Genomic DNA, 25,006 nt, shown 5'->3' on the forward strand with positions numbered 1-25,006 from the left:
TACACGAAAACAGGCGTTAATTTTTGTCACAAGATAGAGATTTCCTATGTCTTACGAATTTTCAATCAGCATTTTTTACCATCCCAAAAAACACTCCAAAGAATTTTTCACTTAAAAAATTGCGCGCAAAATGAGAACTCTATATTACTTATAATATAGGTTGCTCCAAAACAATGTATTCTGATACAGCTAGTGTACTCGTAGCATCCAATTATTGTCATAGTAGGTATTATTGATTTTTGGTGAAAGTCCGGTCCCTTTTGAGGTAGACCGGCCGGTCGTGGAGGGAGTCAGTCCTGTGTTAGACAGATCCAGGACATCCCTCCGTATACGGCTGAAGGCAAATCGCAGGTGGTTTAAGTGGGTAAGTCCCACATACCCCCAACCCGGGGCATCCGTAAAGGGTTTCTCCTGCGTAAAAAAAGGTATTATTGATATTACAATAAGTATAAGTATACAGTAAGTTAAATTCAGTAGTGTTTGTATGATTACGCATGTTTAGGGCCCATTATGGGGTTATGGGTACAGTCACGTTTAGTTATCAATTCATAATTATCTCTACTTGTTATTCCCATTAACCTTGTTTCAATTTACTTAATGGAGTTCAGAACTTCATGAGCATTATAAACACCAAATCACTGGATAACTATGGGACAAACTACTCTCGACTGGCAGTCTCTACTCTCTAGTTGTCTAGTCAACATTGCTATGTTGCTAAAGAGATTTTTTTTTGTAATTAATGAGGTAAATTAAAACTACTATAATATTTAAGCAATTTATAACGGAAAACATCGTTTGATTTCAACTAACTTTGATTTTTTGATGCCTGTAAAATATTTCTACAAGCACAGTATCAATGTACTATCAGAGAAGTTGATTCCTAGGTAGATAGAGGACCTACGTAGTTTGGTCAGAGTAGACAGAATTAGGGCCAGGACACATAAGCACGATATGACGTCGTGTCGTACCACGATGCGGCGTCGTTTCACGGTGCGACGTCGCACTTATCAATAACACTTTAACCCCACTTGGTTACATGGTAATGCATTTTTTTATTATTCAAAGTGCATTACTAATTTATTAATCTGTTTGTTTCAGACGGGAGAGCTGCAGTAGAAAATTTTCCAGTCTAGCAACATCGAAGGTAAACATGAACATTAAATACACAAAACTGCTGCTCTGTTGAATTTATTCTTGCTATTTATGTTTCGTATTCGACAGATTACATAGTTAAGTTATTTTGTTTTAAATATTATTTAAAAAGTTGAAATGGAATATAAAGATAATAAAAAAAAAAATATTAAAAAAATATTACATTAAAATATTCTTCACGTTAAAATTGACTACATAATATTATAAGGACGACCTGACTTGCAAGGAGACACAGTTCATATGATGTGGTGGCGCAAGTTCTAATTTGAATTGGTGCACCTTTATTATATCCCATTGCTTTTTAAAAATAAAATCGGACATTAAACTATACCGCTCCAAATAACTCGCGTAAAAATGTTTAACATATCGAAAATGGCAAGGATAAAACTACTAGAATATAAATTCCCTAACAACCAGTCATAAGTTTTATTATTGTGTCCATTTGTCGTCATAACATTATTTCTATTAGTTATCTCCAGCAAGGAGGCTTTTTTCCTGGTCAGGCATTGTGATAAAAATGGCCCCAATAAAACGAAAACCCGTCAAAATATCAGTATCGTAAAAGGGACGAGGGAGATAGTGGAATTTATTTGAAATCATCAGTGGGAATCGACGTCGAAATATGTTATTTGAAGGAGATTTGACAGCGCGGTCTTTTGATGACGTCATGGCAGATATATTAAGGTCAGTTCAGACTGAAACGTTGCGCTGCGACGCAATTTTTATGCCCGGTTTTCGCGTTTTTGACCTGCTAGTGTCAAGAATGTAAAGTCAAAGATATCGTTGAATAAATAAACTTCTATCAAAAAACCTTGGAACCACGACGTAAGTATAATAATAAAAAATATAAGTCAATTTACGTTAAAATTTATTCAGTAAGTATACAAGAATTCATATTCTTGTATATACTGTATAAAACTGACTGACTGATCGAATTTAATATTATATTATATTAATACAAAAACGCTTTTGCTACTTGGAGACACTTTGATTTGTATGCTATAATTTTTTAGCAACTTCAGCGACTTCTGCGGTGCGGCTCGCGGCGGTTCGAACAGTCGCGTATCGTCTCGTCTCGTATTGGTGGGACCTGATCCTTAAGGTATTTTTTATATTTATTTCATTTTACATTATGTGATGTGGACTTTCTCTTTATTCTTTCTGTCTGTATTTTTGACCTTGGTGTCCTCAAATGAAGAAATATATTTCTTTTCTTATAAAATATTACGGTAAATGTGTCGCTTTTTCATGATTCTTGTCGATTTATTTTACTGAACGAAGTGACAATAAATCCTGATGTCTTGGGACGTTGGAATAATAAAATAATAAAGGTTGTGTCGTGATAAAAATTTGCTCATATATTTATCTTTAAAAGGAGGCGTTTGTATTTCAAAACAATATGAAAAGTGGTACATAGGCAGCAAGAAAGACATAAAGATATTATACAGACGAACAGATAGTGAAGTCTTGATAATTTCCACCTTTTGGGTACGGAACCCTACAAAATGTAAAAAAAAAAAGAAAAAATATGATGTGATGTTCAAGTGCTATGAAGAGTAAAGTAATGATCTATAGGTATATATTTTATTGGTTAATTTTTATTTATTTTAAGTCTTAGTTTATAAAAAAATCCTTAAGGCATAATAAAAAGTATATATGGCCAATTTCATACTCCTCAGTCCTCTGTAAGCAAAATGTCCGTAAAACGTGGTAAGAAGTTAGTGGCTCCACAAATTATGTTCGATACTATTATTTTCTTTGAAAGTTATCTCTTTAAAAGCAAAGACTGGTGAATTAGCAAAGACCTGTCATTAATCTACGGTTTTACTCGAGCAAAACACTAGAAACAGTCTGCTTGCTCTAAGAAGATTAACGAACCAGTTAGCACTTCGGAATTTTGAATTAGTAATACTTATTACTTCTAGACAGTAGATTTTTGTGTTATTTAAAATTTAACACCTCCTACGAGACAGGCACAATAGATTTTCGATTGTTATGCGGCAGCCGCCTGCCACTTGGGAATTGATGGGTTAAATACATTATACAAACATTCGACAACCTCTGTAGCTCAGTGGTGAGCGCGTCGGTAGCTCAAGCCGGGGGTCGCGGGTTCTAATCCCGCCGACGGAACAAAAAGTTTTCAATGTTCCCGGGTCTGGATGTGTATTAAATATGTGTATGATATAATAAAAATCTTAAATATATGTATAGTATAAAAGTATTAAATATATTTCCGTTGTCTGGTACCTGTAACACAAGTCCTTTAGGTACTTAGCATGGGGCCAGACTGACGTGGTGTGAAGCGTCCATAGATATTATTATTATTTTAAAAGGTGAGCTTATCTTATAGCATTATGATTTATCATTTTAGTGGCTTATAATATAGCTATCGTTCTAAGATTGACCGGTAGCTGTCAATCTTAGGACGAAGAGGAGTTAGATATATACGTCTCTAGAGACAGGGCATACGAGGGCTGCCTTTTAAGTTCTGTCGTTTGTAAGCTTCCCGCGATCATTGAAAAAAAAAAAACCATATGGGATTTTAATCTCCTTATATTTGGATTTCAAAAACAAAAGAAATTATTCAGATTGGTCGAATAGTCTTATTGTATCGTCTTTTCAAAAGTGACAAGTCGGTTGTAAAAATGGAAATGTTAAAGGAAAATTTCCGTGCGATAATTTTTTACAACTAACGAAGTTAATTATCGCGACTTCGGCGTTTTAAGGAGATCACTTTTGTACTTAGTGATGCAGGACCATGTCTTAGGATTTAAGAACGCCGGTATTTAGAAGTTTAAAGTGGACACCCTAGCCTCAGTGACCAGCCACGTGATGGTTGTCCAAAAACCGTCGTAACGCAAGAGAATATTGAAGCCATGCACCAGCCAATCCTCGAAGACCGTCATGTGATATATCGCAAAATAGAGGCATCCATTGGCATTTCAGGGACCACTGTCCGAAAAATCTTGCACGAAATACTTGGAGTAAAAATGATGATTTCTCGTTAGATACTTTGTTTGCTTAGCAACGACCAAAAACAGCCCGTCTTAGATTTTGTCGCAAAACTCTGCAGCGATTCAACCGAGGAGAGTCAAAGCACGTTTATAATTTGCTCAATGGTGACGAGTTTTGGATATATGCTTATGATCCAAATTCTAAGCAGCAGTCTACTGTCTGGGTCTTCTTGAATGAGCCAAAATTGACCAAAAACATGGACTCACAGAGCACTTTCAAAAAAATGTTTGCCTCCATTGTGACAAAGGGTGGTCACATCGCCAATATTGTACCCGAAGATTACAAAACGGTTACCACTGACTAGTACACCACAGCTTGTTTGTCACAAGACATCACCGAATTTCGAAAAAAACGATTCAAGACGTCGTATGTTCCTGGCCATGACAACGCATGTTCGCACATCGCCGGTCAAACAAAGATGTATTTTTGAACCCAAAACGTTGAAATTTTAGATCATCCGCCTTACAGCCCTGGCTTGAGCCCTAAGGATTTTATTAGTTCCACAAAATTAAGCATTAAGCAATAATTAAGTCTTTGTGGCCAATGTTTAAGCTCACCTGAAGAAGCTGCTTACGCGTAAAAATCGGCCATTTTGACTACCCAACTTCGGACTGGAATAAATGTTTTATAAACTGGTTTGAACGCATGCAAAAGCATTTTAAATATCGCGAAGAATTCTTAAAAAAACAATAAATGGTGATAATCTATTAGATTGCCTGTATTTATTCCAAACGACAAAACTTAAAAGGCAGCCCTCTTATAACATTTTTTTAAAAGTAACAAAAAGGTATTTACAGGTTCTGCAGGTTCACAAGTGTAACGTAATCCCACATGGCTTCAGTCAATATCGATCCCACATATTTTCAATATCAATCTAATATATAAAATTCTCATGTCAGGGTGTGCGTAATTGAACTCCTCTGAAACGGCTCGACCGATTTTCGTGAATCTTAGCAAGTATATCAGCTAGGGTTGAGAATCGGACAACATCTACTTTTTATATTGGTAAGTGAATTTGTTGAATAAATAATAGTTAATTATTACGACTGACGGCGACCATTGTTTGTGCGACGGGATAGCAATGGACGTTGCCATGGTGACATACTTATTTAGTCACTTCAATAAAATAATATGGGCGAAATACTTTATATTATGACAAAACAACATTTGCCGGAACAGCCAGTATCTAATATAGTATCCGTATCTATCGCGATCGGCCGAGGGTTGGCGAGCACCACTCGGCGCTCTTCACTCGAGTGCTGAGCATACAAATATTGTTGCGTTAATTAACTATTTTTAGATTTTTAATTATTACTTAACAAGGTCAGTTTGAACGTGCGGCACGTGTAACTTAATACCGATAACCTAATTAAAAGCGATTCGTTCTAATACATAATGCTTCCCACAGCGGTTTCGTTGACACTATTCGGTTCGTTAAAGGTCGACTACGGACTAGGAGTAATTTTTATAGAGGTCTGCACTCTCTTTTACATAAGGTCTCAAACCTAGTATTTCGGATAACCGATCAGGCGCAGGGTCTAATTTATATGCCCATCAGCACGGACCAGCCTGCATTGTCCTAATCAAACTTGGAAACTTTATGTTTTAATACAGGTACTCGTGTTATTTGCTTCCAACTCGTTTATCCCACGAGAATAAGAATAATTTATTCAATTTAACGTAAACAAAAAACACCACCATTATAAAAAACACAGAAGAAAAACAATAATAAAAATAAACTTAGGAGTAAAAAAAAGACGGGTTGCACTCCGGGAGTGCCAGCAGATGTGAAAACTTGATTATTAACGTTGTGCATTATTTTTTAACCCATTTTTTATGAAAATCGATTTTAAAAAAAACGATTTTTTAAATTAATCGAAACCCTTACAATCGATTAAAAAAATCGACAATCGAAAAAAACAATCGATTGTTCGATTAATCGATTTCGATGTTACAACACTACTCTCCAACCGTCTTACGGTTTTTCGATCAGCACGAGAATCTGACGCGAGTTTCACAGTTTTTACCCATCCCACAAAAGTGCTCAATGCCGCTAAAGAAGTTTTCACTTCAATAAAATATTCTTAAAGAAACAAAACACGTGGTGAAAAAAAAAAGAATATGTACAAAAATGACAGTACATTGCCACGAAAAAAAGGTTCACACACATCACTCAGGTTTTGACAGCGACAGACGCCGCTGTCCCTGGTCTTCCGTAACCAAATGTCCATATTCCAACCAATCTCACCAATATCTTACTTTCAGTATACGTCTATGATTCTTTAGTGGAGAGTTCTTTACGAGGAGTTTCTGTGTGCTTAAAGACTTCGTTAAACGAACCACAAAATATTTTTACAGCGCTAATCGCAATACCGCTCTATTATTAACTTTTTCGTGGCATAATCAATCTTAAAATATCAGCTTGTAAAATGAATTCAACAAGCTTTTTGCGAGCGGAGTGGCGCGGGAAAATTAATGACTCGTACTACATCGGCCGCCATTAATCAGTTTATAAACCAACAGTAGATATTGTGTGTACACTAATTATTGTTGTGGACTAGCTGTAGTACATGCCAGTATCTTCAGTACTTGTGTTAGTAAGGTTTTTGATATTCGGTTGTTTTTTCTTTATGAAATAAGGGGGCAATCGAGCAAACGGGTTACCCGATGGAAAGCAACTTCCGTCGCCCATGGACACTTGCAACATCAGAAGAGCTGCGGTCGTGGGATGTCTCTCACTTCCCCCAGGGGGGAGAAATGGGAATTCGGGATCGGGGCTAAGCCCCCTGCCCGAGGGATCTGCCGCACCTCATGGCGATGAGGCGGAATTGGGGCGGGACGAGTCCCTAGGTTGGGTGACTAAGATCACCTCTATTTCCTGCGTTGCCGCCTTTCTCAGCCCGCCCGAGTCGCCCCCGGCGGTCCACCCCACCAGGTGAGATCCCCGGTTGCCCCGGGGAAGGCCTAGCGGAGGCTGCCAGCGACATGGGGCGATAATTCAAGCAAGTAGAGTCAGGGGTACGCAGGATGTATTACTTGGTGTGGAGTGCGACGTGTAGACGGTGTTTTCGGTGGCTCGGATTGGTGCAGAAGTGCGAAGATTTTATAGAAAATTGCGAAGCTAGGGCCCTAATCTATGAGTCCTAGCGAATTTCGAAGTTAAAAACGAAAATAAGATTGAAGATTTAAATTTGAATTTGGAAAATTAAATTAAAATTAAAGTTAAGGGATTGAAGCCTTAAGTCGAGAGAATAGCCTATTTTAACTATTCGACGCTGGGTTCCGGGGTCTCTGGGGGAATATTACTCCTTGGAAATTGTCTCCTATCGGGAGGACGAGCGTGCCAAGGGGCCAGGTCCTGAAGAGATTCCAGCCTGGAGGCGTCGGCTTTAGTGAAAAGCTTGGAGGCCAAGCGGCCGATGAAGCTCTCAAGGCTCTCTACCTTGAGATCGCGGGCTATGACGTCGTTTCTGACGTAACGGGGGGCCCCGGCTACGAGGCGGAGACTTTTATTTTGGGCACGCTGAAGCTTGCGTTTATGCGTGGGAGACAGAAGCTGGTACCATGCCGGGGTGGCGTAGGTCAGTCGCGACCGGATGTAGGTCTTATAGATAGAGAGCCTTGTGGAAGTTGGGAGAGCAGGAGAAGCCATAACTGGCCTTAGGTGCTTTAGGGCCACGTTAGCGGAGGCGATCGTCGCCTTGACCTGTTTACCCATGTTGAGTCCACTGTCTAAGGTCACCCCCAGATATTTGGCCGTGCTGGACCATGTAATGTGGGCGCCATCTAGGGTCAGTGGAGGAGGGTATGGTTGTTTCTTGACTGGCGGAAACAAGATGGCCTGTGTTTTGGCTGGGTTGGCTGATAGGCGCCATTTCTGCAGCCAAGAGGGGAGGAGGTCCAGGGATCGCTGGACCTTTATTGCCGCATGCCAGCGGTTCAATGATGTGGCCAGATAGGCCGTGTCGTCTGCGTACAGGGACAATAGAGTCGCCGGGTGGCACGGGATATCGGCTCCGTATGAGCTGTATAGGTCGGGGGAAATGCAGCTTCCCTGGGGGACTCCGGCTAGGATTGCGTGGAGTTCTGATAGTGCATCCTCTACTCGGACGACGAAGGAGCGGCCCGTGAGGAAGGAGTGCACTATCCTGACCTTGTGGGGCGGTACGCCTTGGTCCAGCAGCTTGGCTATCAGCCCATCGTGCCAGACCCTGTCAAATGCCTTCTCCATATCAAGGAAGACGGCGCAAACCGCTTCCTTCTTATTAAGGGCGGCCGTGACGGCGTGGATTACCCGAATGAGTTGGTGGGTGGTACTGAGTTCGGATCGGAAGCCGAATTGCTCAGAGCGTATGGGTAGGTGAGGGAGGAGATCAGCCAAAAACAGTTTTTCAAATGCCTTGGAGATTGATGGGAGGAGAGTGATAGGCCGATAACTGTCGGCCCTTCTCACGTCTTTTTGGGGCTTGGGAATCATCACTACTAGCCCCGTCTTCCACCTGGTTGGGAAGTGTCCGGAGCGCATGATGCCGTTATAAAGGCGGGTGACGGCGGCTACTGATTTGTGCGGTAGGTGGCGGAGATGGGCGTTAGTAAACGCATCCACTCCGGGAGCCTTCTTTATGGGGAGACGGGCTAGTATTTTCCGAACAGATGTCGGTGAAAAGACTGTGGCGGTAGTGGGCGGAAATGTAGAGTTCTTGAACTCCCTCACCTTTTCCTCTACCATTTGGGTGTGTTGGGTATCCACTGAAGGGAAGGGCGTAAACTGGCGTTCTAAATGTCTGGCAAAGATGTCAGCACGGTCTTGGGCTCTATATCGGAGTTGGCCGTCTTCATGGAAGAGGGGTCTGACAGGGGGCGGGGCGTTCTGTAGGCTTCGACAGAGCCTGTGGAGGGAGGACCAGTTGTCCGCTGCCTCCTCAATAACTCGGTTCCATCTTTCCGAGTTAATGAGGGAGAGTTCGGCCTTAATTTTCTCGGACAGACTATTGACCTCTCTTTTGATGGAGGGGCAACGATTATTCTGCCACGCTCTCCTCAGGGCCCTCTTACGTGAAATGAGGGCTCTGAGTCGCAGAGGGAGGGGCTGTCTGGGATTTGAGTCGCCTGTGGGCACTGGGATCTCACTGTGTTCCCGGGCAAGGCGAAAAGTGTTGTCAAGGGCCTCTGCCAGGTCGTCGACCTCTTGAGGGGTAGAGACTGGGAAAGATGGGGTATTGTTTTGCAGATACTCCGTAAACCTTTCCCAGTCTGTTCTCGGTCTACGTGGTAGAGTTGGTAGAGTTGTTGGGGACCCGTGGAGATGTAACAGTACCGGGTGGTGATCTGACTGGTGACAGTCTGGCAGGACGTCCTGCGTGATTCCGCCCGGGAGGCCTTTACATATTACAATGTCTAAGACCTCCGGGGACATCCTAGTGTCTTCAGGGTAGCGGGTTGGGACCTCGGGTCCTAGGATCTCGTAATTGTGAGCCTCGGCATCCCTGTGTAGAACTCTACCGTTTGGGCAGGTACGGGTAGAGTTCCAATCCGGGTGCTTGGAATTCAAGTCGCCGGCGATGACAGCTGGCTCTTTTGACAAGAGCTGATGGATGTCAGCGACATTCAGCCTGCTAGTGGGAGGCTTATAGGCTGCGTAAATGGAGAGGGGGCGCCCTTCGTGCAGGACTTCTATGCCCAAAGATTGAAACGACACGGTGTTCGTGTCGGGAAGAATTTGGTGAATAATTCTCCGTCTCACACATATCATTAGCCCCCGTTGTAGACATGACGGTGGGTCGGTGATGTAGTCGAGGCGGTAGACATGGTATCCCGGCACTTTGACCGGGATTTTAGGAGCGAGATGAGTTTCGCTGACTAGTGCGACGTCTATGTCGTGGGAATTTAGTGTGAGACGGAGACGGGCTATCTTATCTTTCACCCCCCTCGCATTCCAATGGAGTACTTTCAGCGGCTCCATTGGGAAATTATTGTGGTCAGCAGCTGGAGGGCTGCCGATAATGCCATTATGGCCTGGGTGTCCGGGCCCCTTTGTTGGACCTCGGTACAGACTTTTTTAACAAATTCGCAGCCCTCGTTAAGGAGCTGCGAGAAATTCCCATCTAACGCGGGCTGGGATTGCCTTCGTCTGGGCTTGGGTGTCTGTAGAGTTACCGCTTTGGGTGTGGCGGGGAAACTACTAGGCGCACTCGGCCCGGCGGCCGGGGTGGTGACGGTACTGGCTGCCGGGCGGGCGGAAATCGGGGTTTGGGGTATTGACGGGGGCTGGGAGGAAGACTTTGATTTCTTCCCTTTCCCCTTGCCCTTGCCTCTAGCCTTAGTGGTGGAGCGAGGCTTGGGGTCGTTGGCCTTGGCCATTAGGGATTGGCCTTGAGATTCTGTGGGCGGGATCTGAGCTGGGGCGATGGATGGGGCCGTTGGCTCAGTCTGGGGCTTGGGCTTAAATACAGCCGTCTGGGCTACTGGCCCGGGATTTTTGTTCCTGGTCTCGGAAACAAAAACCGGGCATCTGGTGTAGTTGGCCGGGTGGGGGCCTCCACAGTTGGCGCAGATGGGCGCTTCGCCCACTGGTAGCGGGCAGTCTCTAGCCACGTGCTCACCACTGCAGCGAACACAGGCAAGTTTCCTGTGGCAGTGGGCACTGGAGTGGCGAAATTTCTGGCATCTGTGGCACTGGGCGGGACCTTTTTTGCTCCTCCAAGCATCGATAATAATTCCGCCCATGCCTAGGATTTCGTCTACTTCGTATATTTTGGCTACGTTGGCCGTCTTCTTGAGTATGGCAAGAAAGATGCAGCCAGGACGGCCTTTGCGGGCTTTGATTTGCCGGACGTATTCCGCAGTGAACCCCTGCAGTGCGAGGTCCTCGGTAATGTCGTCCGGCTGGGTATTGGCGGGAAGGCCTCGAATGGCGACCTTGAAACTGCGTTCTGCAGGGAGTGAGTAGCAGAACCACGATATGTTTTCGGTGGCCTCTACCTGTGTAAGGTACTTTTGTACCTTTCTGTATTCGTCTTCGTCCGACGGGGAGAAACGAATACCTTTCCCGAAGGGGCGGGCGTTTGGGTTACGCCCTAAGATGTCCTTTAGGGCGGAAAAGTGACGGGTCCAATTAGGAAGGTGTTCCACTATAAGTGGTGGATATCTCGGCTTCGGTTTGGGTTTCTGGCCCGCCGTGCCGGACGCTGCTGTGTTATCAGTCGTGTCCATGGGCTGAGATGACTGCGGCTGGGCCTGGGCTACTGCAGCGTAGCTGGTAGAAGGAGGGCAATCGGGGGCTGGTGTGCCCTTGTCATTCCGCTTTTGCGGGGGAAGGATCTCTGGTTCCTCGATGCGAGGTCTTTTTAAAGAGTCTCTGCGCTCGCGCGGGTCTCTCGGGAGGAGGCCTTGTGCCTGGTATATGTGCAGCACTTTGGCGTAGGCATCGGGAGTTAATTGGGCTTTGATAGCCTGTAGCGTCACTCTAGTGTGATCAGTGGTTGCGCTGTTACGGTGCGAGGGAGATAGGACATCGCATGCGGGGGGCGTCGGGGGACATCCGGGGGGGGGTACTACATAGTCTCCGCCCCTCGATGCCGACGGACCCTCGCTTCGATGTACGTCCGCGCTGCCGATTTCTTTGCGGCTTACATGAGTGGCCGTAGGGGAGTAGGAAACTCCGGCCAGCGGATGATACGGCTGCTGGGAAGCAGCTTGATGAAAGCTAGAGGCGGAGGAGTCGCTGCGGGTGGACGACGCAGATAGGGTTCTGTGCCGTTCCGCCCTTGGCTTGTCCCCGGCCGAAGCTGAAGGTCTATTGTCCATGGTTATTTGTTGGACTTGTACAGTGGGGTACAGCTCCTAGGGATTCGTCATGGTACACTGTAATGTAGAATCACTGGTAGGCGGCTGTATACGCGACCCCTGTGACGACCTATCTGGGACTCGGTACGTCGGAATATGGTTGGGGCAAAATGCCGGACGGATGCAGCACCCTCTTCAAAGAAGCGGGGAACTGATCCGTGGGTAGCGATGGTTAGATTCCTGCTTCTTTGGTTACTCCGTATGGTACGACTGATCACTGGAGCTCTGTCGAGCCGCACGCAGCGGTAGCAACTTACTCAATGAAGAGGCAGGAACAACACAAACACTACGCGAGTAAAAGGGAGCGGGGTCCGAGCGCAAAGGATAGCGTGCATACAAAAGCATGAACGTTTTCACAAGGAGTGTATGGGCGTAAATGTTTTCGATCGCGAGCAACCAAAAACACGTCCGCACCACACGACAGCCGAGCTAATCCAGAAGAGCTGCTGGTGCGTTGCCGCCCTTTTAAGAGGGAAAAGGGGAGGGTAGGGAAGGGAATAGGGAAGGGGATTTATGGGCCTCCGGTAACTCACTCACTCGGCGAAACACCGCGCAAGCGCACCGATCGAGCCGGCCCATTCGTATCGAAGCATGGCTCTACCACGTAAAAAGTTTTTTGACGTTTCCTGCAGCCGATGATTGTACCATCGATGAAATTTATTCAAAGGCAGTCCTACGTAATTTGGTCAGGTTATGTCAATACAATGCTAGCTGTGATCTGTCGGCTGTGTTTGACATAACGAGACCGAATTACGTAGCTCCATCATCTGCCTATGATAATGCTAATAACTTCAAGAATTATTGCCATTGCAAAGAATACTTTATATAATTTATTTATATCTTAGTGAATAAATAAGTTGAAAAGGTTTTTGTAGCCTACCTTAAAAAAAAAAGAGAAAGTAGGCTATAAAAATCACCGGGATATCGGGCTATCTCGGAAATCAAAGGAAGAGAAAAGAACTCTAAAACATTGGTTTGTTAGATCATTTTTCCTCTCCTTAAAACATTTAGTAAATACTTGTCAGCGTAGCCGAGACTTTAATTGTAGTATATTAAAATATTTTAGTTTTTCACGAATCACGAATTGTGAGCAAATTTAAGTAGTTTTGCTCACAATTAAACGATAGTGATGTTTTAGTGAAACTTATAATAATAATGACTTTAAAAAACTTCGAAGAACGAACCAGCAGCCTTAGCATGGCCACAGTAGAAATGCGAAAGTATAAAAACAGTGCGGAGATAAACTGAAAGTACCGTTCCGATCTTTACCGCTGCTAAACGCGACCGACAAAAATTCAAATTTTTTTTTTTTTATGAAATAAGGGGGCAAACGAGCAAACGGGTCACCTGATGGAAAGCAACTTCCGTCGCCCATGGACACTCGCAGCATCAGAAGAGCTGTAGGTGCGTTGCCGGCCTTTTAAGGGGTAATAGGGGAGGGTAGGGAAGGGAATAGGGGAGGGTACGGAACGGAATAGGGGAGGGTACGGAAGGAAATAGGGGAGGGTAGGGAAAGGAAAAGGTTAGGGGATTGGGCCTCCGGTAAACTCACTCACTCGGCGAAACACAGCGGAAGCGCTGTTTCACGCCGGTTTTCTGTGAGGACGTGGTATTTCTCCGGTCGAGCCGGCCCATTCGTGCCGAAGCATGACTCTCCCACGTCAAAAATTGCCACGTCTTTATGACATAATGTATACTATAGTCTATAAATTAAAATAAAATGTCATTTTATGACATAAACTATAATTGTCTATGTCATAAAGTGGCAATTTTATCTCCGCGGTGTTTCTATACTTTCACATTTCTACTGTGGCCATGCTAGGGCTGCTATACATGACCAATTTCTTCGACCTGTGTCACGAATTCTATATCTAAGCTATTTCCACGTGTCTGTCTCATCTATTTATGCAAGAGGTAGCGAAATATTCCAATGCATAACAATTTGGGCGGGAAAAATCACAAGTCATATAAATTGGCATCACGTAATGAACACCAGACGTGCGTCGAGTAGATAGTGTTGCCAGGTTATAATATTGAGCTTGATTAAGTTACAGTATACAAGTATGACAGATATTTAAAAAAAAACATCGGCCGAATTGAGAAACCTCCTTTTTTGAAGCCGGTTAACAAATCTATTTTTATTCATTTAATGTTGGAATTTTACATGCTATTCTTGTTGCACGGCGAGTCCCACAGTCGTGATGCTTACCACCTACCAGCTTGAGTGTTTGAATCGACACATCTGAATTAATCTAAATCTAAAAAAAAGTGTTGATTGTGTCTTCAAAATTTTAAGGTCTACGCGATTTTGAATTTGTAAAATACCACCATTTTGAAGTTGGCTTGGAAGAATTGAAAGAGATATCGGAAAAATATGCAGAATGTAAAATAAATATTATCTGCCACATTCTTGGCTCGTATATGCGCCGGGGAGAGGGGGTCATCGTAAAACATTACGACCTTAATGTACGCCGGGTACTGAAATATCGGGAATTGGTGAATTTGTGGCCGCCATATTTTTTTATTTTTATTGCGGTTCATAAGAAAGGTTTCAATTTTGAAGGGGTTTTATCTAATAACATTATCATTCAAGTGGCTTTCAAATGCTTAATCGTTTGGAGGTTATTTTTTTCATATTACAGTGACATGATTATATTTTGGCCTAAATATTCAAGTCGATTCAAAGCTTATCAAAAGAAATATAATAGTTTAATATTATGTCCGTCGTAAAAGTTGTTATTTTATATTACGTCCACATATTCTCATCAAAAAAGGTGTTACACGAATTTAGTACCTACTACAAATAATATACTGAAGGAATGCACATTTTCCTGGCTTCAGTGTCAGGAAGCACTGGAGCGAAAATCTCTCGTCGTCGTAGTTATTTACGACGACGACTTACAGCGTTATAGTGTTAAAAGTGTTCTTAAAGAGGATTATGCAATAACGCCGGCGAGGCCATGCTAATAAAATGTTTTAAAACAGATTTATGGCTAGGACTTACAAAGAATATGTAATACATTTAAAAGCGAAATACCATACACTGATTAATCTCGAAATGTCAGAAACTGTAACATCTACGAATATAGTTTGACCTGTAGGTTTCTTGTAAAGGCGCCAATCCACCGTGGCGCACGCTGTGCACGGCCACGCGCACGCGTGGATGTGCACGGATTTATTTCTTTGACTACGTGGGTCAACGTTTCCACTGCCTATGTACACGCTTCCGTGTATCCCGTGCATACAGGTCAGTTAACAAGAGCTGGCACGATCAACACATGTAAACATTGCGCTTGTGTAGTGTCTGTGAATAAGCGCGTGGCGTGAGCGTGACGTCGTACTACATACCCATCATAAAAAGTCTGTCCGTCTCTCTCGCGCGCGGTCTTTCTTATGAGCGTGAAGGGGACGTTATTGTTTTTCTTATACTACTGTTTATAAATACAGCGTGATGTTACAAGTCGGTAACGTGTGATCGGCGCGCGGCCAGGGTTCGGAGCCTATGTACACGCTTCCGTGTATCCCGTGCATACAGGTCAGTTAACAAGAGCTGGCACGATCAACACATGTAAACATTGCGCTTGTGTAGTGTCTGTGAATAAGCGCGTGGCGTGAGCGTGACGTCGTACTACATACCCATCATAAAAAGTCTGTCCGTCTCTCTCGCGCGCGGTCTTTCTTATGAGCGTGAAGGGGACGTTATTGTTTTTCTTATACTACTGTTTATAAATACAGCGTGATGTTACAAGTCGGTAACGTGTGATCGGCGCGCGGCCAGGGTTCGGAGCCGTACGATAGTTATCGTATACATGCGATAATTTTGTGCGTACGTACGATGTACGATAGCATATTATTATCGTACGCAGATTATACGATAATTTTATCATGCAAACATATTATATTTTTAAACATACTGTGTAGTGAAATTGCATAAGTGTGAGCACTGTGAACGAGCCAGCTTTAGTTAACTGATCTATAGCATGCGTAGCGTGGCCAGCGTTGAGCTACGTGTGCACCATATTCAAGCAAGCTACGTGAGTCACTTCGTGCTTAGCCTCTCCATGCGCCGCGGTGGGTTGGCGCCTTAAGTCGTACACAATCCTTAAGAACGGATTAATACCTCGATCATGGGAATCGGAATCGCAGACACATAGATTTTCATTTGCTGTGCGGCACCCGGCTGCCGCTTGGGGATCGTTGGGTTATACGAAATTTCACCTTTAAGAGGGTAAGATTTTTTTTTTTTTTTTTTTTATATCTATGGACGCTTCACACCACGTCAGTCTGGCCCCGTGCTAAGTACCTGAAGGACTTGTGTTACAGGTACCAGACAACGGAAATATATTTAATACTTTTATACTATACATATATTTAAGATTTTTATTATATCATACACATATTTAATACACATCCAGACCCGGGAACATTGAAAACTTTTTGTTCCGTCGGCGGGATTCGAACCCGCGACCCCCGGCTAGAGCTACCAACGCGCTCACCACTGAGCCACAGAGGTCGTCAAGATTGCAGTTGGATATAAAAAAATAAATACTAAATGACGCCCGTTAATACGGGAGAAGCCGCGTGCAATTGCTGATATAATATACCGTATATACATACTACGTTTGTAGCAATCGTGTAGCAACAAACGCCTACGCCACAAGCGTAGAAGCTTTAGTGCCGCTAGAGTTTAAAAGATAGATCGAATAAGGCTTACGGCCGTTCCCAATATTCAATCTATCTCTGGTTTAACATACAACCGATCGCAGCTAACATCAATTGAATTGACATAAAATATATGTCTCTAATCTATTCCTATCTCTAGTAGGGCAAAACCAGAGATAGATCAAATATTGGGAACGGCCGTTAATTGGGCCAATCCAAGTTAAAATTAATCATGGTGTTCCTCAGGGAAGCGTCCTTGGGCAACTTCTATTCCTACTCTACATAAATGATTTTCCAGAAATAACGAATTTTATATGTACACTTTTCGCGGATGACATATCTATTGTTCTGAATAATTGTAAGGACATTAAAAATTAAATTAATAAATTAATAAAAAAGGTAATAAATTGGATGAATAATAATAATCTTAATCTTAATCTGACAAAAACTAACTATATAGAATTTAAAAGTGACCGAACCAAATCTGTTAGCGAAGTTGATCCTATATTCAAAAATGAAAATATCAAAAGAACGACACACACAAAATTTCTAGGTTTACATATTGATGAAAATCTGACTTGGAAGGCTCATATCGAATATGTCTGTACCAGATTAAATAGGTTCGTTTTCGTTCTTAATAGGCTCAGACAAGTAGCGACTCTACAAACGGTACTGACGGCCTAACACGGCTATGTTGCTTCAGTTTTGAGGTACGGTTTATCGCTTTGGGGTAATTCTACGGACATAGACAAAGCCTTCATCGCTCAAAAAAAAATGTATTAGAGCTATATGTGGTAAACAACCATATGAGTCCTGCAAACCACTATTCAAAAAACTAAAATTATTAACCTTACCGAGTTTGTATATATATGAGTTAGTAAACTATACAAAGCTTAACTACCATAGTTTTAAAGAAGCTCGTGACATTTATCCCCGCAACACAAGAAATCCCTATCGACTAGTGTTACAACTTACATGTGATTCCCAAAACTTCTTTATACCAAAAACAATTTTATGCCATGTGCATAAAAACATACAATGCTATTCCATCGGCACTTAAATGCTTGCCATACAATAAATTTAAAAGGGAAATGATAAAATGGTTGTTAAGCAAAAATTTCTACTCTGTAAAAGAATTATTTAATAACAAGGCTGAAAGAATTTTATAATCTTTTGACATGTAACACAGTATGTAACGCTTTAACCTATTTTACTTATTATTATGTATCTTAATTATTGACATTTACGTATTAATCTTTTAACAACCAATTTAATTATTTCTTGACATCTTATTATTTCTTGACATTGTTGTTTATTGTAATTGTAAAATTTTAAACTATTGTATTTTAAAATGTGATGTATTTATTAGTGACTGCTATTTTAATATTTATGGGATGATGTGACATTTTTCTAATATCTCATATAGCCTGGCCTTGTATTATTAGTTTAATGTATTAGTGATTAATTTTTCAAAGTTGCTAGATTTTATGACTTCTTTAAATATTTGCATGCTATCTTTATAGTTAAGAGTGTAAGACCTGAGCAATGAACGTTAACATCTAATGTACCACTTTTAAAGCAAATAAATGATTGATTGATTGATTGATTGATTGATTGATTGATGGGTTATGGGACATTATGTCATATAAATATATAAAAGTGATTAAAATTGAATAAAATTATTCTTGCATATATTTTGACACGGGGTTTATTTGAATTAGAGATCGCCCAATGGTCGAAATTCAACCTTAGTTTCAACGATATTAGGACTACTATCTATTAGATATTTTGTAAAAAAATATTGACTTTATCATATTTTTTTCAACTCTTGTCTCTGGGACTCAGCTGATCTCAGACTGTCCGCGTAAGCATTGTCTAATAGTATCTAAGATTCAATAAAAAAACTTTAATCCATTTTCAATTTGTCACCTTGTTGCCAACAGACTTCAACCATAAATAAGAGAGTATAATTCGTATGTATAGGCTTGTCACTCAAAAATCTGTCATTTTTCCTAGTATGTGTGTTGTAGTGTGTGTAATGTTTTATTTGTTAAAAAAATGTATGATAAAAGCATAATTTCAAAATAATATTATACTGTATTCGGCGATACATGGCGGTAGCGGTCATTGACTCCCTGTCAAAAACTTGTCATTTTCTATACAAAGCCGCGATTGACAACATCTGCCACTTCATTGTCAATCGCGGTTTATATAGAAAATGACAAGTTTTTGACAGGGAGTCAATGACCGCTACCGCCATGTTTCGCCGAGTACAGTATAGATCGATGCACTCCTTCACCATATAAACTATAACTGTGCAAAATTTCATTCACCTACGTTTCCCCATTTTTCGTCAAAAGGGATATAAAGTTTTTGGCTCACGTATTAATATATGGAAGAAGATTGGCGCATTTGAGGCCAACGGTTTTACAAAAATAAATAAATTGAAGAATGAAGACAGATTTAGATCGCTATAGAGTAAACATTACTCTATCTTCGATACCAAATTGACGAAGTCTAAAATAGTAGCCGTGTACATGATGCCCATAAAAATAAATTTCAAACTTTACCTAAATCAATACTATCCTTTGTATACTATATACTATACTATAAATTATGTAAATTGGTTTTAGTATTCTGTATCCTTTGCTGTAATTACAATTTTAAATTGTTTGTTTTACAAGTTTTTTGATCCCTGACGTGTCTAGCGACAATTAAATAAACTTTAGTTTCCTTTTAGTAATAATAGTAATATTATTTGAAATTGTTTGGTAAACAGTGTCATTGTTGCTCCGGAGCACATCGCCAGTCTGAGTGTGATAATCTTAAGGATGGCAAAAAGCCGTGTTGCACAAACTGTAAGAAGGAAGACCAAAAAGTGACAGATCATCATGCGTTCAGTACGGAATGCCCGGTGCGACAAAGGTGGGATGCTATAGCGCGAGCAGCAGTCGCATATGACCCCGAGGACAAATAAGACCTCGGTGATACTGTAAGGGTAGTGAGGGGAACATTGTATGTAGTTAATAATTGTTATTAAATGCAGCAATCTATGTAAATGAGTTGTGTGTGAAAAAAAAAAAAAAAAAAAAAAAAAAAAAAAAAAAAAAAAAAAAAAAAAAAAAAAACATACGACTTTGCACTTACATGACATTATTGTTAAAATAAGAAAGCATGTAAGGCATAAGCTTGACAACGCACAACACATATTATTACCAACTCCTACGAAATAACTGTACCATCAACTGCTCGCGCTATATAATCCTACATAACATTGCACCTACATTATTTTGTAATAAGCATGGGAGCAACCACTGCCGCCGGGAGTTCCGGGCTGGATGCGCATACTTTATTACAGTTTTTGCAATACTCATAGTGAATTAAGTTACGAATGAAACAAGGGCCATCTAATGGTATTTACTAAGGTTCACAGTACAATTTTAATATAATACACAAGATATTATTGTAATATAATAAAAACGCTAAGAAATTATTTATATATACTTCTGGACAATTAAAGAATATGTAAGAAAAATATAAAGAAGGTAATGTAATAGTTTTAAGATAATGAATGTTATTCTACACAAATAATAAATGTAATAGCATAAATGTAATAGCTATATAAATATAAAGAACGAATAAATAGTATAAAAATAAAGAATGAAATTGTATAAAAATAATAAATGCAAAACTAAAAATGTATCTGCAATATAAATACAAAGAAGAAATGTAATAGTATCAAGTTAAGTATAAAAAATAATGAATGTAAATGAATAAAAGTATGTAATTAAGCAACAAACTAAATGTTATATGTAAAAACCTGTAAGTTAAATAGAAGTAAAATTGCGATGTAACTTAATGTAAACAGAAATAATGATGCAAATGTAAAGAAAAAATTACTCAGTAAATAATACCTAAAAATAGTAATTGTAACAATGTTAATAAAGTAACTAATTGTCCCTTTTTCTTGAAGGGGGAACAAGAGAAAAAAAAAAAAAAAAAAAAAAAAAAAAAAAAAAAAAAAAAAAAAAAAAAAAAAAAAAAAAAAAAAAAAAAAAAAAAAAAAAAAAAAAAAACAGTGTCATTGTCCTAAGAGCGTTCGCATACAACCTGCGAAGCTGACGTTGCCGAAGTAGGTGCTTTTAACAGCAGGCAATCCTGAAAATATTGAGATGGTTGTTAACAAATTGATGTAACAGTACGAACCACATAGTAATTAACTGATTCTTTCATATATTAATGGACGCTGTTAAGAATTGTATTTAATTTGTGTACCGTCCCACAAAAAAATTAGGTATTGAGTTATGAATGCAGTCATTTTCTTTAGATCATTAAATGCATCTCGCTCCAAAGCTATTTTGTTGCATTTTCGGTTATTTCAGTTTACAAGACTTGTCGCTGGTACCACAGCACGTGTGAAAGCGCATTAACGGTTTCATATCCACATAACAAAAACAATACCAGATAAACAAACGTAGAAAATGAACCGAAGGCTGCGATATGAAATCCGAGTTACAAATAATATTTTGTGTAAACAGCGACCAAAAGGCCCGGAAAGGATCCCTCGATCGCAGAAACAAAAAATATCTATCGTGTCACGACACTGGCGACGTGCCAAATATGGCTTTATTTTTCTATGTCGAAATTATGGGGAATATTCCGGCTTTGTTAGTGTGTCGCGTGTCCCAGTTCCGGCGTTCCGGCCAGTCCGGCCTCCGACATTCGCTGCAGATGCGCTACCACTAATTACTTGTGAATTTGTGTATCTGGCAATTTACGGCACGGACGTCATCGGAAAAATGGTACCTTTTTGTAAATGAACAGTCACATATAAATGTTTTTCTTTGCGTTTCAATGACTTCTATTGTAATTAATTTATCAAGCCCCATACGGTCACCGGTGACCGAGACATAATAGAAATTCTATTGTGTCTCGTTTTTCCACGATCGACGGGTTAAAACGTGAAGAAAATGTACTGTACCGATTTTAATGAAATTTAAACCAAAACAGCAAGAATTACTTTTAATTATTACTACTTTTAATTGTATTCTTTCAAAATTATATTTTGTCGCGAGAAATGTCTAATGTTAGAAAATAATTTATAGCTTTTTATTAAAACTAACTATAGACCAAAATCATATCCGAGTCTCAACAATTACGTTAAGGAAAACGAACAGAAACACGTAAACTAATGACAAGGAAAAGTATAATATGATATTTGAATAGCTCTATACATAAATAATAAGCTTTTAGGGGATCCCGGTAGGCGTAACGCCATTATAAAGAACGCCATGCTACGGCAGCGTTTCGGCAGTATTACGACAGGCCCGGGGGACGCCATGATTCGACAGCGACGAGGCAGGTGCTACGCGATCTGATTTATCTTCCGCATCGAATATTCAATATTGGAGTAGCGAAAATTAAATTGATAATAGTTCGCGTAATTTGATATCGAAACTATATCGAAATTACCAGCTCTACGCGCCTACGGCGAAGCCAAGGACCCATATGATATTAGCACTGTGTGTTATATTATTATTTGCCTCGTCAGGTTTTCAAACTGTGGAAGTTAAGTAGGACACATTATATATATTTTAGAATATAGCAGACGTATAGTACGACTATATTTTTAATAGACAATAAATGATGACATATTCTGACGTGGGAGAGCCATGCTTCGGCACGAATGGGCCGGCTCGACCGGAGAAATACCACGTTCTCACAGAAAACCGGCTTGCGCTGTGTTTCGCCGAGTGAGTGAGTTAACCGGAGGCCCAATCCTCTACCCTCCCTATTCCCTTCCCATCCCTATCCTCCCCTATTACCCTATTCCCTCTTAAAAGGCCGGCTGCGCATCTGCAGCTCTTCTGATGCTGCGAGCGAAAATACTATTTACTCTTTTATTCTTCTTGTGAAATTTACGATACAATTTCATCTCTATATTGTGTTCACGTTTTACGTTGCACAATATAAAACATTTTGTGGAAATAACAGATTTCATAATGTATATTATTGTAAGATTTGTAAGCAATAACAAATGGATGCAAAAATTTGTCACAACAGCGATATCGACACCGGCCAACATGCGACGTTGGGGCGCGGCCTTGTATGTAAATGGCAGCTGGTGACGAGGGTCACATTACCATAAAAACCGCAGCCAAATCCCGCGGACTGTTCGCAGCTACCGACAAGGCTGCCAACTGAAGGATGAATGTAGGGCTACCAATACGAGAATGTTACACAGTGGCTACAAAATGGATACCACCTTTAGAGAATAATAATTTTAGTATTATTAGTCAATTAATACCTACAACTTACAAGTCACTAGACTACACTAGCTCTAACAATAAAAATTAATATGAATATAGTAAGCAACAACATACCTTAACGTATACATTTCTCATCACACAGTATTTGTTACAGAACTCCGCCGAAATGTCTCCATACATTTTTATTTCATTGTAAATGTATTCAATAGGTTTGAGAATAGGTTTTTATCTATTTTACAGATCTAAAATATGCTTCAACTTTCTATGCATCGGAAAAAGTAAAGTTAAATAATATTGAAATAAACGTAAGTTCTAATAAAGCCATTTATTGCTTTATTGTTTTTTTTTTCATTTATTTTAAGTCCCTATTTTGACCACTTCAAATGCATAATATTTGCAGGAATATTTCAGCACCTTATGCATATTATCCGATGTCTATTACTTACCTAATTCTACTGGATATAGTATCCCAAATCTTCAAATATATTACCAGATTTGTGCTACTCATTTATTCATGTAATTACGGTAGGGCCAGCCCTGCGGTTAAACGGTCGTTTACTGCGACTTATAATATCTTGCGTTTAATTTTTACCCCAGGGTTAAAAGTGGGTTATCCATTAATTACGGACCGCCGTATTCAGGTCGAAATTCCCTTCACAGTACAAAAGCTGAACACTATAATTAAAATACGTTTAAAATTTTATATTAATATCGGTTATGTGAAATTAGTATACGTAGTTGGATACCTACGAAAATGTTGTACTAGTTAATTTTAATGTCAACATTGAAATTAACTAGTACAACTTTTTATCATTCCTTGCTTAGGGTCAGCTCAGACCGCAACGTGATGCGTAGATACTGTGAGGTGTATTTCTAAATTTGTAATGATTTGACAGACTTCAATTGCATGACTTCATGCAATGAAATCTGCCCATTTCATATATTTAGAAGGTGTCTACGCGTCCCGTTGTGGTCTGAGCTGATCCTAAAGAATTAACGTTGCAACTTCGCAAAGCGTTGCGATGCATTTTATAGAGCCATTCATATTTGGAATATGCATTCCACCGCAGGCGGCAAGTTCGTAATTCCATGTGTATAATATTTTTATTCAGTTTTTAATTTGCAATAAAATGACATCAATGCATCACATTACAATGTGACCCATTAGATGCATATTTTTTAAAGTAAAAAAAGCATATTTTGTGCAATCAGACAAACGTTTTAAGTAAGTTCCTCTTGCAGCGTCATTTTTTTATGAAATAAGGGGGCAAACGAGCAAACGGGTCACCTGATGGAAAGCAACTTCCGTCGCTCATGGACACTCGCAGCATCAAAAGAGTTGCAAGTGCGTTGCCGGCCTTTTTAGAGGGAACAGTGTAATAGGTGAGGGTAAGGATGGGAAGGAAAGGGAATAGGGGAGGGTAGGGAAGGGAATAAGGTAGGGGATTGGGCTTCCGGTAAACTCACTCACTCGGCGAAACACAGCGCAAGCGCTGTTTCACGCCAGTTTTCTGTGAGAACGTGGTATTTCTCCGGTCGAGTCGGCCCATTCGTGCCGAAGCATGGCTCTCCCACGTAAAATCAGCCATATGAGACATCTGGTCCGCCGCGCTGGATTTACGGCGCAGATGAGTCACTGTCGTGCGCACCTGTACCTAAATTATTTTAATTTTCTCATACAAACTATGTTATGTACAGTCACGCTCAAAAGTTCTTAATTTCATACAATACAATCTTAAAAATAATATGTGAATATAAATTCTGTATCTCTTTTTCCCAATGAGAAAAGAATGAGGGCAAATGAATGAACTTAATTAAGCAAGTATCGATATTTTCTTTTCTGTTGAAGACCAGAGACCAGACCAGGGGGTGAGCTAGAATCTTTTCGTTTTCGCTTCGTTATAGAATCGCCGATGAAAATGTATGGATTTGACATAAGACGAGTCGAACATCAACGTCATATTAACGAACGAAAAAAGTTTCGGCTAAATGGCCAGGAGACATCATTTATATATTATAAATGCAGAAGTGTAATATTTCTTTTTGTCTATTACCTTTACACG

General features: G+C 40.6%; 1 protein-coding gene across 3 annotated transcripts in view; it reads left to right on the forward strand.

Annotated features, from left to right (window-relative positions):
* LOC121725854 overlaps positions 1 to 25,006 on the forward strand; it is a 257,313-nt gene that overhangs the window by 49,669 nt on the left and 182,638 nt on the right. For all 3 annotated transcript variants that reach the window (XM_042112979.1, XM_042112981.1, XM_042112980.1), the window contains exon 2: positions 1,099 to 1,144. The gene's annotated coding sequence lies outside the window, so the exon portion shown is untranslated. The remainder of the gene's footprint in view (positions 1 to 1,098; positions 1,145 to 25,006) is intronic.

The sequence above is a fragment of the Aricia agestis genome, chromosome 4 (assembly GCF_905147365.1).
Source record: "Aricia agestis chromosome 4, ilAriAges1.1, whole genome shotgun sequence".
NCBI lineage: Eukaryota > Metazoa > Arthropoda > Insecta > Lepidoptera > Lycaenidae > Aricia > Aricia agestis.